Here is a 14,493-nt window from a genome sequence, read left to right as displayed (position 1 = left end):
AAGCTAGTGAAGCTTGTTCTCTAATGCTTAATAAGTCAATGTGGAGGTATTTAGATCAACATACTTCAGTAGTGACATAGTCTATGTATGCAACTTTTGTATTATGAGAATATAACTCTGAAATTAATTTACTATAAATTTCTCATTTGTTCAAAAGCCGTTATAGCAATGTGAGCAAGTTACACTTACACATGTGCCGTTAGAATGAAAGACTACTTTTATCTTAGTTCTCCTTTGATCATAAGTTTTGGCAAATTTTTTTGAAAATATTTTATCTGTTCACGGAATATGATCAGATTTGAAGAAAAAATAATAAGTTCCCGTAAAAAAATTATTCTATTTACAAAATTTTAATTTTTTCCAAATAAAATGCATGTCCAGACTTAAAAAATTATTTTTCAACATAACGTCGAAAATTCTCTCTTTAGCTTTAATTAAATCTATGTCCAAACGCTAACTTAATCTTCTATGTACGTTAACGTATCATACAAATTGGGATCTAGGCCCATGACGTGCCATGCATGATGCAATAAGAAAGATGGGTGGATGAGAAGTTTTATTTTGAGTGAGACTCAAGGAAGAATAGTTGTATGAGGCCATATTCTAAGCTTGACAAGTGTATTATACTGGGTCCCACACGCCTAGAAATAAAAAGATGCCAAATCTCTCTCTCTCCTCTTCCAAATACCAGGCTATCTTTTTCCTCGTTCCTTCTTTATTTGTTTTTCTTTTCAATGCTCTTTCTCTTCGTCTCTGAATTTCTGTCTCTATTCCTTCTTTATTTATTTTTTTGGTTCTTTCTTTTCTACTGTTTTTTCTATCAGGGTTCATACTATTTCAGGGGGGGAAATCAAAAGGGGTCTTTAAATTTTTTTAATTTTACACTTAAATTTATCTCGGCAATACATAAGAGCAACATAAAATATTTGGTGTATTTGATTGGTGTGGATTAAGTACTGCTTATAGATCCTTTTTAAGAACTGAAAATTATTGACGAAAAGTGCATCTTAATCACATTTAAGAAGAGTTTGAATATGTGGAGGTGCACATAGTTTTGATCGGTTCCCAAGAGCCAAAGAACCAGAGTTAAATTAAACTAATTGAAAGTTTAAGTGATCACTTTATTGTATAATTGCTGGATTGTTTCCAACACCAAAGATGAAGATTTTTTATTTTTGAACTATTCTCGGAAAACATAATAGTAAGGATTGAGAGGAAACTAATAATGAGAAAAGGACCTGAGAGAAAACTGAACAGGAAAAAGATCAGTTTGAAGTGGTAGAAATGAAAAGAGGGTCTAGTAGGAGGAAGAGAATTACGAAAAATATGAGGAGAATCTGGGGTGGGAGGCAGAGAATTCTTGTGAAATGAAAATAAGGAAGAAAGCCAGAGGATTCCAAAGAGGAGAGAAGAGAAAGTAAAAAAAATGATAATATAAAAGTTATGGGTCCCGCACTACAACTTACAATAGTAGTATAAAATTTCTCATGGGTGGATGGGCCTCTCTGTCATGAGTGGATAGATCATTGGGCGGTACTCATATGTCCTTGTCCCATCAATGGGCCTAACTGAATACACAAACTAATACTCCATAGCTTTGCATTAATGTTTGACCAGATACAAAGAAAATTGTGAAATCTAGTCAAATTGGAAAAGGCTTTTTGGCTTCTAACTTGATAACCAACCAATGAAATGTTCGAAGCCGAAACATGTATCCTGAATTCATCTACGGATTCACAATTTTGGAGATTTGAGGAACGAGTGTTCAAGTGTTGTACCAGTTTTATCTCATTTTTGCTAAGTTATGTAGTATAATTTAATAAATCAATTACAAATGTCGGATCAATTTGCTCTGTCTCTATCGAGTAGTTATCTTCTTGCCTAAAAAGGAGTTAATTAAGGCGACCATGGTACAATATTAGTGGATTGCCTCAAAGAATAAAGAATAACAATTAAAATTCTATATATGTTTTTTTGTTGATCACTTGATCCATATGATCTCATATTCTATAGCCAACTTCTTGGGAGGCATCGTGATCTCATCTATCTATTAAAAGCACACGTTACAAATATATCTACTTAACTCATTACTCATCAGAGATGTTCTTATTTAAATATCCAATACTAAGATAAATTACGAGTGTGTTCGGACGAAGGAAAATATTTTTCGAAAAATATTTTCTAATCTCATGTTTGTTTGGCTTAAATGTATTGAAAAATATTTTTCTCATGAACTCATTTTTCTCTAATTGGAGGAAAATATTTTCCATGTCAAGAGAAGGAAAAACTTTTTCCAAAACTCTTTTTCAACTTTCACCACCCTTGTTCCCATCACCACCAACACCCTCCACCCCACCCCACTCCCATCTCACCCCTCACCCCAAACCCTACCCCGACCCCCACCCCCACCCCCACCCTAAATAGAAATATTATTACGATTACTTTCTTTTCATGTTGAAGATAGAGTATTTTCTTTTTCATTTCAACAAAATGAGTATGTTTTTTTATGATGTAGAAAAAATATTTTCTTTCATTTCAACAAATTGATGTAGTAAAAATTATTTATTTATTTCAAAAAATGAGTATTTTCTTTTCATGTTGTAGAAAGAGTACTATCTTTTTCAACCAAAAAAGGAGTATTTTCTTTTTAGTTATGGGCACAAATTCAATGTTGTTTTTGCATAAAAAATCAAGTAAAACAGTATATTAGTTACTTTTGGGTTTGTGTGCATCTTTTAAAGAATAATTAAATTCTCGAAGAAAATAGAGTCTTGAAAATGTAGGGTATTTGAGGGAAGGGGGGGAGCACAGAAAACATGGTTATTTGGTGGAAGAGGGTGAGGAGAATAGCACAAAAAATTATTTTCCTAAAAGATATTTTCTAATATCTAACCAAACACTAGAAAGTATTTTCCAGAAAAAGTTTCATTGACCAACCAAACAAGTAAAAATAAGTGATAAAATCACTCGTTTTCTAGAAAAATATTTTTCATGATAAACATTTCCTTCGTACCAAACATACCATAAGCTTTCAATTTTATTATAGTCACTCATAATATACATAAATTTGAGTCATTTCTTGCAACGTCTATCAAGTTAAATAGAAAACTTAGCACATTTGGCGTCGAATAAACTTACAAGGATTATGCTGCAATTCCAAACCCATTTATTTGACTACTTCATGATGTCTAAATAAATTTCTTTTGTCTGTCTTTTTCTTTCCCATTGAAATACATCTCCATCAGTCGCCCATTTTGTTTATTGACCACGAAGCGTGATGGCGAAAAAATATTTGTATTGGTAATGAAAGCACACATATAAAACAGAAACAACTCCACTTGGCCATACCCTAACTAAATGGATGAAATTAGTAGATAAGGAAAAATAATATTATCTTCATATTTGCTGCTTTTGCTCGTGCAAGCAAGTACTCCATTTAAAATCATTTGTTTGTCCCAAAATTTTAAAAAATTATAATATAGAGCAGCAGTTGTCGTTTATAAGTTTAATGTTTTCATCATCAGGTTAGTTTGTCATACAATAGCAAGTAAAATTTTCATATTAATATAATATATTGATTTGAAAAATACAATAATAATCTGCTATGTAAAATTATAGCATTCCATTTCATTTTTGTATCAGTGTTTATAATTTAAATCCAAAATTAGAACGGAGACAAAAGAAACCATACTCAAAAGCAGGGGCGGATTTATAAGTAAATATATGTATGGAGCACGTGAACCCATGGTTTTTCCGTTAAACTAGTATTTTATGCTGGTACTCATGCTCTAAAGAGGTTAAATGGTGCACTTGGTTGAATGTTGAGTTATTTATGTAGAGGATTAGGGATCAAATAGCACTTAGTACTTCCTTTATTACTCATTTTCCTAGTGGTGCACGGATGTTATGAAAATTCTAGACCCGCCTCTACTCAAAAGAAGGTATGGCTATGGCCGACATATTTGGTCCAACGCCTATGGCTTAGCTGCTGCAAAAACCTAACAAATCCATGTTGGTTCAGGCAGGGTTTTCAAGACCAGTTCAACTTGTCTGTGTCTAAAATCTCTAGGCTTTTTGCTATTTTTTTTTATGAATTTATTAGAGTATTTTAATCTTCAAATTTAATCTGCCGCTCTACGTGATTCAGTTTTTGTCTTTTGATAATCTTTACCACGACTTACTAATTTAGAATGTGTTTCACCTTATTTTCCTTACTGGAAACTTTGAAGAAATTAAAAGGGCATTTATTCCGAGTTGATTAATGATTTATTTCCGTTACTAAAAGTTGTCTGTCCCCTCTCCATTTCAATAGCCCCCTTTTATAAGGCAAGTTACAAAGAAATAAATTGTAGCGCTGTTTAACACGTTTTTGGGGTGAAAGTTGTTTATTTTGATCCATAATATTTTGAAAGAATTACAACTAAATACACATGACTTCACACCATTACAAAAAATGACCCATATTTTAAAGTTTTTTCTGACCTAGTCCACACTGTACATATTTTGAAAGCACTAGCAAATTCAAAATTTGTGTTCTTACAACCATTGCTTCTAAAAGCTATGGAGTTAAATCTGTATTCTCACAACCATTACTTTCACTCTCTCATCTTCTCACATCTTCTATATATGCTTCAAGGAGCCGTGTATTTTCTGCTTCTCCTCTTGTGTCACCTGGTTGCAATGTAAGAAAATTGAAGAGTAGAAGTCCACCATTGAAGACCATTCAAAGCTTTCCTTTCGAATTTTTTTTTTTTTTTTTTGAATTTGTTAGTTGTTTGGATGGGGTGTTGTTCCAATTGATTGAAAATGAGAAAAAGGAGTTCAAAATTTAAATTTGAAGTGATTTGGAGTAGATTTGAGCAAGATTTGAGTTAAATTTCAAAAAATACGCAACGAAGAAGACGAAGTCAGTTTTTTGTATAATTATGTATAATCTTGTATAATAGTGTATATGAGTGAAGAAACAAACCTTATACACTATTATACACCTTTATACAAGCGTCTGTAGACGAACTTCTTCCACGATTTTCAGTTGCAATTCTTGTTCAAAACCTCCAAATCTCCATTAAATGACTTCAAATTTTATATACAACCTCCTTACACTATTTCTAACAAGTCTAAATAACACCCACTCCAAAATTCTCACAAAATCAAATTCGAAATTTAAACCCACATATTTAAGCTTGTTAAAAATCTAATTTTCACCACCCAAATGAATTTGGTTTGTTGAACTAATATTTGAGTTACAAGTACTGATTCGAAAATTAACTTAAAAGCCTGAGGAATATTTTTAAAAATTAAATAGTAATTTTGAGAACCTATTGGAGTTGGATGTTGAATCTTAGCATATTATTTTTGGGCTAGTTGGTTGTAAAATAAAATATGGGCTATAAAATTGAAAAGTAGGGAGCCCAGTTGTTCTAATGTGAAATTTTCGGGAGAAATTCAAAAATAGCCAGATTTACAAGTGGTCGTTTAAAAATAGCCCAGTTTCAAAAGTAATTGAAATTTAGCCACTTTTCATGTAAAGATAAATCTGAGAGATAATACTGTTCAAAACCCAGAAAATACGCCAGTATATTATGCTGGAGTTCCAGCATAAGTATACTTGAACTCCAGCATATATATTATACTGGAGTTCCAGGATAAGTATGCTGGAACTCCAGCATAATATGATGGAGTTCCAGCATAAGTACACTAGAACTCCAGCATAATATACTGGAGTTCCAGCAAAGTATAATGGTCCAGTATAATATGCTGGAAGTTCATACACAAGTGCTCGAATCTCCAGTATATTATGTTGGAACTTTCCGGGTGTTGGAGTTCCAGCATAATATGCTGGAAGTTCATACACATGTGCACCGAACTCCAGTATATTATGTTGGACCGATCTCTGTTGCAACAAAATAGTGGCTATTTTTTATTGACTTGGTAAATGCTGGCTATTTTTGAATGGTCAGTCCGAAAACTGGCTACGCCGAGCTATTTTAACGAAATTTTTCCTAATATTTTTGCTTTAGTTGAATTTTCACGAGTCAAATATTTATGTTCCATCACCCGTTTTTTGTTCTCTATTCCTATTTCTAATACCTGTGATTACCCTCCAATACTGTTCCATGCATAAATCATGTTATTTTACTTCTAAATTTTAAGATAATTTATAGGGAATTAAGTACGTAGAATAAATTAAATGGATATAAATGATTTTTTCAAATTCGCAACACTAATATTTGAATTTTGACATCTTGGTCACTGAGTTTTGTTTCTAAGCGTAAGGTAATTTTGACTATTAAAATGAGATTGGAGTATGAAAAAGAATGTTATATTACATTATTCTTAGTGTAAAGTGTTAAAGTTAAAGTGTCAAAATTTTAAGAAATTGGAACCTATTCTTCATTGTTCGGAAAAACTTGTACATTTTCTCTGGTATTTTTATTCTGTGTTCTGTGTTAGAGTTGAAGTTATTTAAGTCAATTCCTGAACTTTTCAGAAAAGAAATTTTATTTATCTTCTCCTAATAAAAAAAATTCCAGTATCTTCTACTTTATAAATTCTTTCATGCAAATATTCCCCTTCTTTAAAGTATGCACGTAGCATAATGCGAATAAGATACTATTATGTATGCGGTAAGCATTAGCTTCAATAAAAAGGGGCTGTTTCTTTTGGATTATGGTTATTTAAGTAATAAATTGTAAGATAATTGGTTAAAGATTTAAGTAATAAATTGTTAAATCCGTAGTTTTAGATATTATTTTGGCGATTTGATCGCACGAGCAAGTTCGTATGATGTGTTAAGACTTGTGTGCATATTTGGTTTGGAGCCCCGAGGGCTCGGGTGAGTTTCGGATAGGCTTCGGGAAGTTTTAGACTTGAAATTTCTGGTGTTTTGACTTCTACCGTCATCCGGTACATCCTTCTTCGTGTTCGTGAAGGAACTCTCGCGAACACAACGGGTAGATTGGTCTGGAGGAGAAATCCTTCTACACGAACGCGAGGCATTGCTCGCAAACGCGAAGCGTTGGGGGCATTACCCTTCTCGAACGCGACCAGGCTATCGCGAACGCGAAGAATGGGAACTGAGGGAGGGGAATGATACTCAACGCAAACGCGGCAAGCGGCTCGCGAACGCGAAGGTTACGGGGGTATACCTTCGCAAACGCGTAGGGTATCTCGCGAACGCGAAGGTCACTAGGACCGCAGCTTCGCAAACGCGATAGACCTCTCGCGAACGCGAAGAAGGTCTGTCCAGTGTTTTAAAAACAGAATAAAAAACGGGGGTCTTCCATAATTTCATATTTTCTTTCGGAGAACACGACCTTGGGCGATTTTTGAAGATGGATTTCAACATCAAATCATAGGTTTGCATTCTTAAACTCATTTCTTTCAATTTCCATCAACATCCATTAGATTTCTAGGCCTAAGTCTTGTTCTTTAAGGGTAGAAGTTAGGGATTTTTTGTGAATTGGGAATTTTATAAATTTGAGAATTTAGACCTCGATTTGGGGTCGGATTCCGAAACTAATTACATATCTGGGCTCGTGGGTGAATGGGTAATCGGGTTTTGGTCCAACTTCAAGTTTTGACCAAACGGGTCCGGGGTCGAATTTTTGACTTTTCGGGGAATTGTTGGGAAATCTATAATTTTGCGTTAGGATTGGTTTCTTTGGTTTTAATTGATGTTAATAAGTTAATTATGAATAGATTCGGGCGGACTGGAAGTGGGAACTAACGGAAAAGCGGTACTTGAGGCTTGAGTTTGGCCGTGGAATCGAGGTAAGTGTTGTGGCTAACCTTAGCTTGAGGGATTAGGTATTGTTGCCTTATTTGCTACATGTTTATTTGTTAAGTACGACGTATAGGTGAGGTGACGAGTATCTATACGTTGTTGTCGGGTTATAGCATGTGAGTTAGTCTTATACTTGTGGCCGTTGTGTTCCTTTATTCGTACTGTTCTTGCTTAAACTGGTTATCATCCATGTTAAACAAGTCTTATTATGTCTTTCCTGGCTTTTGGATATTGGTTGAGTATTGGCTCAAGTTGAGATTCATGTTGTGAAGTTAAGTAATGAAAGAAAGTTGTTTAATTATAATGCCCTTGCCGGGTTGTTATTGTTTCTGTTGTTTGCTTATGTGGTGAGGAAGAGTGATAAAACACGAAGGTGACGCCGGACACATTTCTATTATTCTTATGGTGAGGTTGAGTGTTAAAGCACAAAGGGTGATGTCGTGCACGTTTCTATTATTGATTATCTAGTGAGGTTGAGTGTTAAAGCACGAAGGGTGATGCCGTGCACGTTTCTATTATTGGTTATCTGGTGAGGCTGAGTGTTAAAGCACGAAGGGTGATGCCGTGCACGTATCTATTATTTATTATCTGGTGAGGCTGAGTGGTAAAGAACGAAGGGTGATGCCGTGCACGTTTCTATTATTGATTGCCCCGTGAGGATTGAGAGTAAAAGCACGAAGGGTGATGCCGTGCATTTTCTGTTGCTGTGTTTATTAATTGTTATCGGTTCAAGGTGTTCTAGCTGTTTAAATTCCTTTACTGCTGTGATTCTTTATTTTGGTACCCCCATAGCATGTTGCCCCTTCCTGTTAATTTGTGCTTAGCTTCTATTATTATTTTTTTATTCTGTTAGTATACTATTTAACAGCACAGGTTTATATTATTGTCGTGTCCTAGCCTCGTCATTACTTCGCCGAGGTTAGGCTCGGCACTTACCAATACATGGGGTCGGTTGTACTGATACTGCACTCTGTACTTTCTGTGCAGATCCCGGTACATGACCGTACTGATCAGAGTTTGGGTTGCTGCCTTCAGTCCACAGGAGACCCAAGGTAGATCTGCCGGCGTTCGCAGACCCTGGAGTCCCCTTCCCTTTATTTTAGATTCCCGTTTTCATTTATTCCGAAAAGCAGATGTATTTTCCTTGAAACCAGTGTTTGTAGAAATCTTTAGACGTTCGTGGATTGTGACACTAGATCTTTTGGGTAGTCTTGTATTAGAGTATTTAAATTATTATAAAAATTTTCGCACTTCCTATCTGTTTAGTTTTAATTACTGCTAATTACTATTTTGATTAATGATTAATGTGTTAGAAACTGTATCCGTTAGCTTGCCTAGCATTCAAGAGTTAGGCGCCATCACGATCCCGACGGTGGAAAATTCGGGTCGTGACAACATATATACATCTAAATACATAAATTATATTAATTAAAAAAAATATACGAATACATTCATGGAATATTGCGAGACAGCGAATACAATGAAATACATGGAATACAGCAACATATATTGAAATACAATGGAAAAAAAAGACAATGAATACAATGAAATACATAGAATAATACACCGAGATACATTGAAATACAATGAAAAAAAGGTAACAGGCTCTATAAGTTGCTCAGCCCCAAACTCCGTCGTCTTTGTTCAAGAACAACCCTAATGTCGTATGGTCGAGAGGGCCGCGATTCTGACTCGAAACTCTCAAAATTTAGCGCAAAAATGAAAGAAATTCCTTATGATTTAATGAAGATGCGCGGCTTGGTAAAGATGACTTGCGATATAAAATCATTCGGAAAACTGTACTCGACCGAGGTCAAAGCAACATCCATCAGAATGGGGTGGATCTTCGTGATTTCCTTTCAGATTTCCCTCAATTTACCTTTCAATAACAGATTTCGAACCTCCATCTTTCTCTCTAGGGCTTGATTTCGACATTTATTCAGAGCCCCAGCCCATTGACAATGAAAATTTTGCGAGACAATGGAGATGAATCAGTGGAGAATCGTGGTTGTATTCATGGAGAAAGACTGACATCGAGAGAGAGAGAGGGTGGAGAAAAATCTGTAAGAATGAGACAGAAAAATAATACAAAACGTATTTTATGGCTTAAGGGTAGGAGGTAACCATAAATAGATATTTGGCTATAAAAATCAAAAGGTAGCTATGGAATATAATTTTTTAAAAGAGTATTTATTTAAAATAAATAAGGTATCAACCTTTGCTATAGGAGCTAAAAATTCCATAAAGATTTAGAGTCCGTTTGGCCATGATTTTTTTTTTCACTTTTTTCAAAAAAAATTCACCTTTTTCGAAATCAGTGTTCCCCAATAAAATTTCCAATTTTCACTTAAAGATGAATTTTAGAATTTTCAAAAATTTGAAAAACTCCAAAAAATTATTTTTTAAAATTTTCACTCAGATGACTCACAAAAATTCAAAAATAACCCAAAATTATATTCATGTCCAAACAATTCTAAGTAGGCGTTTGGGCATAAGAATTGTAAAATTCCCAAAAATGGTGAAAAAAAATTCAAGTGAAATTGGTATTTGAAATTTAGAGTTGTGTTTGGACATAAATTTCAGTTTTGGTTGTTTTTGAAGTTTTGTGAGTGATTTGGGTGAAAATTTTGAAAAACATTTTTTTGCAGTTTTTCAATTTTCGAAAATTTCCAAAATGCATTTTCAAGTGAAAATTGAAAATTTTATGAACAAACACTGATTTCGAAAAAGTAAATTTTTTTTAGAAAAATCTTCCATCAAATTTTATGTCCAAACGGGCACCACTTTTCAAATACCATTTTCAATTAAAAAAAAAATTCACTTTTTTTGAAATTTTAAAATTCTTATGTCCAAACAGCCACTTAATTTTGAAGAATTTGATTCCTTATTTAAGGTGGATCTCGCAACACCTTTTTGATAATGCCATGTTGAGAAAACATTCAATTGCATCCGGAATAGCTTATAAAAGTAAGTAGTAAGTGCACACAACTTCAGCCAAACCCAAAAAAAAGTAAAAAAATTAAGGCAGTAAAACTGGGGCAAATAGTCAAAAACGAATAGGGTTTAGAAAAAACAATGTAAAAGGAAAAAAGAGTGAATAACAATGGATAAGAATAAAATCAGATTTGCCTTTAGCCAATATGACATTAGCAAGCGAAAGTTATTTTTTTAATTTCAGTCAAGTATAAGGTAAATGAAAATACTAATCTTCTTAAAAATGAATTTTTTTTCACGTAACAGTATAAGTGAATCATGACCGTTGATCTTATCGCATAGGATACTATTAAGAGCACAGTGCACGCGTTACTGTTGTTTTTTTAAACTTTAAAGTGGTATTTGAGAAGGGTGGTGGGGCCATAATATCAACAGGTGTCATGCCACCTCAGCATTATCTCATGTACTCGCTCGAGTGTCAAAAGGTCAAAAGGGGCTTGTAGCCGTCTATTCTCCTCTCAATAAGTCAATTTGGAATTTCTAATTTACTCCTCCTTTTTTTCCTCTTTTCCCAGTTATTCATCCACCGAAAAATGCGTATAATAAGCATATAATTATATAATATCAGTCTTTTACATAAGGTTCTAGTACTTAAGATGACATGTGTTCTTGCCTCCAATTTACAATATAATAAATAAACATAAATGCATGCACCTAGTTCAAATAAATTTTTTGCTTTATCCACCTACTTCAGATTTTTCGCATTGCTACGTATTGGCAAGTTTTTAAGAATTATCTAATTTAATAATCTTATTTTAGTAAATTTGAAATTTTATTTTTGGAGTAACTTTGATCTTAATAGGAAATTTATGTTGGACTTTAAAGGCATTGAGCTTCAAAGACTTTAAGTATAAGTATAAGTGTGAATTGGAAATGGTGGGATTTTTACCTTCCTATACCACATATGAAACCTTATTACCCTCAATGTTTAAGGTTTGAGTTAATTCAGCATACCAAATTACCATTTATATACCATAATTAATTTAGAGGCATAATTAATTGGCTGTTTTTTACTCCTTAATTAAAGGTGTCCATATATCTCACGTTTCTCTCTCCCCTTAATTTCCAAGATCTGACCAGCGCCATTTCCCCCCTCCCATTTCTTTCTCTTCTCCATTCCTTCTTCTTCTCCAAAAATACAGAAATGAGACCCATTTTTTATAATCAAATTTTTAGCCAAAGAGATTCAATATGAAACCCATTGTTTTTCAACATAGACAATTCTCAATTGTAAATTTGTGGGGTAGCCATATGAATCTTCTGTAACCTCCTCCGGCGAGCTTCAAAAGGTCGCAACCATCAAGATGTAGAATAATCAAAATCAAAAACACTAGCTAGATCTGAAAAAGAAGATGAAGTCAGCAAAATTAATATCTCAGTCCTAAACTCTTGATTCAACTTCTATTTGGTTCTCCTCGAGTTTAAAGCTTCTCATCGACAATTTCTTCATTTTCTCTTCTTTTTAATCCTAGTCGATCTCGTGCAATTTTTTGGGCGTATGGGTGCAATTGTAGTTTATTTGTAGTTTTGTAGAAATTTTGTAGATGAAGAGCAAATTTTGTTGTCAACATTTTTTTTCACATAAGATTGTAGTTTAATTGTAGTATAAATGTAGTAATTTTGTAGATACCCTTGAAAATAATACAACTTTATACAATACTTAAACTGATTTGTAGTTTATTTGTAGAAATTTTGTAGATAAAGAGAAAATTTTGTAGTCAACATCTTTTTTCAACATAGATTGTAGTGTAATTGTAGTATAAATGTAGTAATTTTGTAGATACCCTTCAAAATAATACTGCTTTATACATACGTAAACTGATTTGTAGTTTATTTATAGATTTTTTGTAGATTAGGAGAAAATTTTGTAGTCAACATTTTTTTGTGTTTGGAAGCAGATGTTTAACTTAGATAGTTTCATTTCACCAATATATTTTTCTATTCTTTCAACTTCAAATCTACTCACTGTTGCAACGTCCCTGTTGTTTTCTGTTAACCTAGAAGTGGCCTATTGCATATATCTCGTTTTATTCATTACTATTTCGAGCTTCTTGTTTGTGGCGCTAGTAGCATCTGTATCTTCTTTGCACATTCTTGAGTCATTCTTCAAATGGGAATGGTATTAGAGAAACAGAAATACGTGAAAAATGATGAAAGAGAAGCCTGCAGAAAAGGGAGAAAACAAATCTGATGTGAATATGAAAAAATATTTAGTCCCAAATTTTTAGGCGCCTAATTTGGAAGGAATAAGCTATTCAAATATTTATCCCAGATTTGTAGACGCCTAATTTGGAAGGAATCAGCTCTTAATATTGGGTATTTAATGAATGGTATAAAATTTTGTAGGAAAAATATAAACATGGCGGGTAATAATGGAAATATGCACAATTTTAGTAATAAGGTTTCATATATGGTATAGATAGGAAAAAATCCCGGAAATAAAATGGAGTGAAATGAAAATTTGAATGAAGTGAGCTTTTGACTTGCACTTTGTCCCTCATTGGTGAGGGACAACTACATTTGTGTGCTTATATATAGAATCACTTCTTAAAGCTCTTAAAAGGAGTTGAAGAGAATGATCCCTCGCGCCGTCGTCGCTCGCTCGGCTCGGCTTCGGCTTCGGCTTCGCTCGAATGATCGATGAGATTATTTTTTGGACAAAATTTATTTAATTAATTATTTAATAATTAATTAAATGCCAGATAACTGTTGAAGATTCATAAGGATAGTCTGGCAGCGGTCCTGGCGTAACCGCGGTAGGACCGCGCCAGAACCCTGCTGCAGATTCAGAGGGCCACTCTGGCCGCGGTCCTGGCGTAACCGCGGTAGGACCGCGGCAGGCCGCGTAAACTTCTGAAAAGACACATTTTCCAGAACAAACATCACACCTCTTCTAATAATTGCCTATAAATTCTGAGGCATGGCTTCGTTTTTAACACACCAAAAATATTACAGAACTTCCTTCTTTCTGAAAATACTGCATTCTAATTCGTAGTCTCTCTCTCAAATTCGTAAGTGTGATTTTGCTCCGTTCTTTAAGTTCATTGGTATCCTGCAGTTTGTATTGCCACCGTTGCAGGAATGTTTATTCCGTTTTATCCTGGGAGGATTTAATCCATTACCTTGGCAACGTGTGAGGGGTTAAAATTCCTTAAGGACGCACAAGCAAATTGTGGACTCGAAATATTTCTTAATCTTTACTGTTTTTCCAGTTTCTTTTATTCTTTTAACAGTTTTTTTGATTTTTTATTTTAACACAGTAGCAACTACAATTCAGTCTATAAAAAAGGTTCTTTCCAGAACTCAGATAAATTTATTCCTATATATGCTTTACTTCTTAAGTTAGGCAAAATGCCGTAGTTAAAATTGGAAATAAAAGGTATACATGCCAAAAAAGAAATTAGGTTGTATTGGTCTTTATTGTGAAGCTTAATTAATGCAAGTAGATTAACCAATCACAATTTTATAAAATGGGATAATACTTTTAATGTGCAAATATTGAACTAATGAAAAATAATTTATTAATCAAAGGTTTACAAAATATGTATATTCGAGTTTAAGCATATAGCTAAATTATACTATTGTGCAAAAAAATTACCTATTGAATTTTTGTGAACGTATTACATATTTCATCTTTGAATAGATGGATCAACAAGGGCTCTAGTGAAGTGATAAACATCTATTCATTCTTAACTAAAGTTTCGAATTCAAGA

The sequence above is a fragment of the Nicotiana attenuata genome, chromosome 1 (genome assembly GCF_001879085.1).
Source record: "Nicotiana attenuata strain UT chromosome 1, NIATTr2, whole genome shotgun sequence".
In the NCBI taxonomy this organism is placed as follows: Eukaryota; Viridiplantae; Streptophyta; class Magnoliopsida; order Solanales; family Solanaceae; genus Nicotiana; species Nicotiana attenuata.
Note: the sequence above shows the minus strand (reverse complement) of the source record.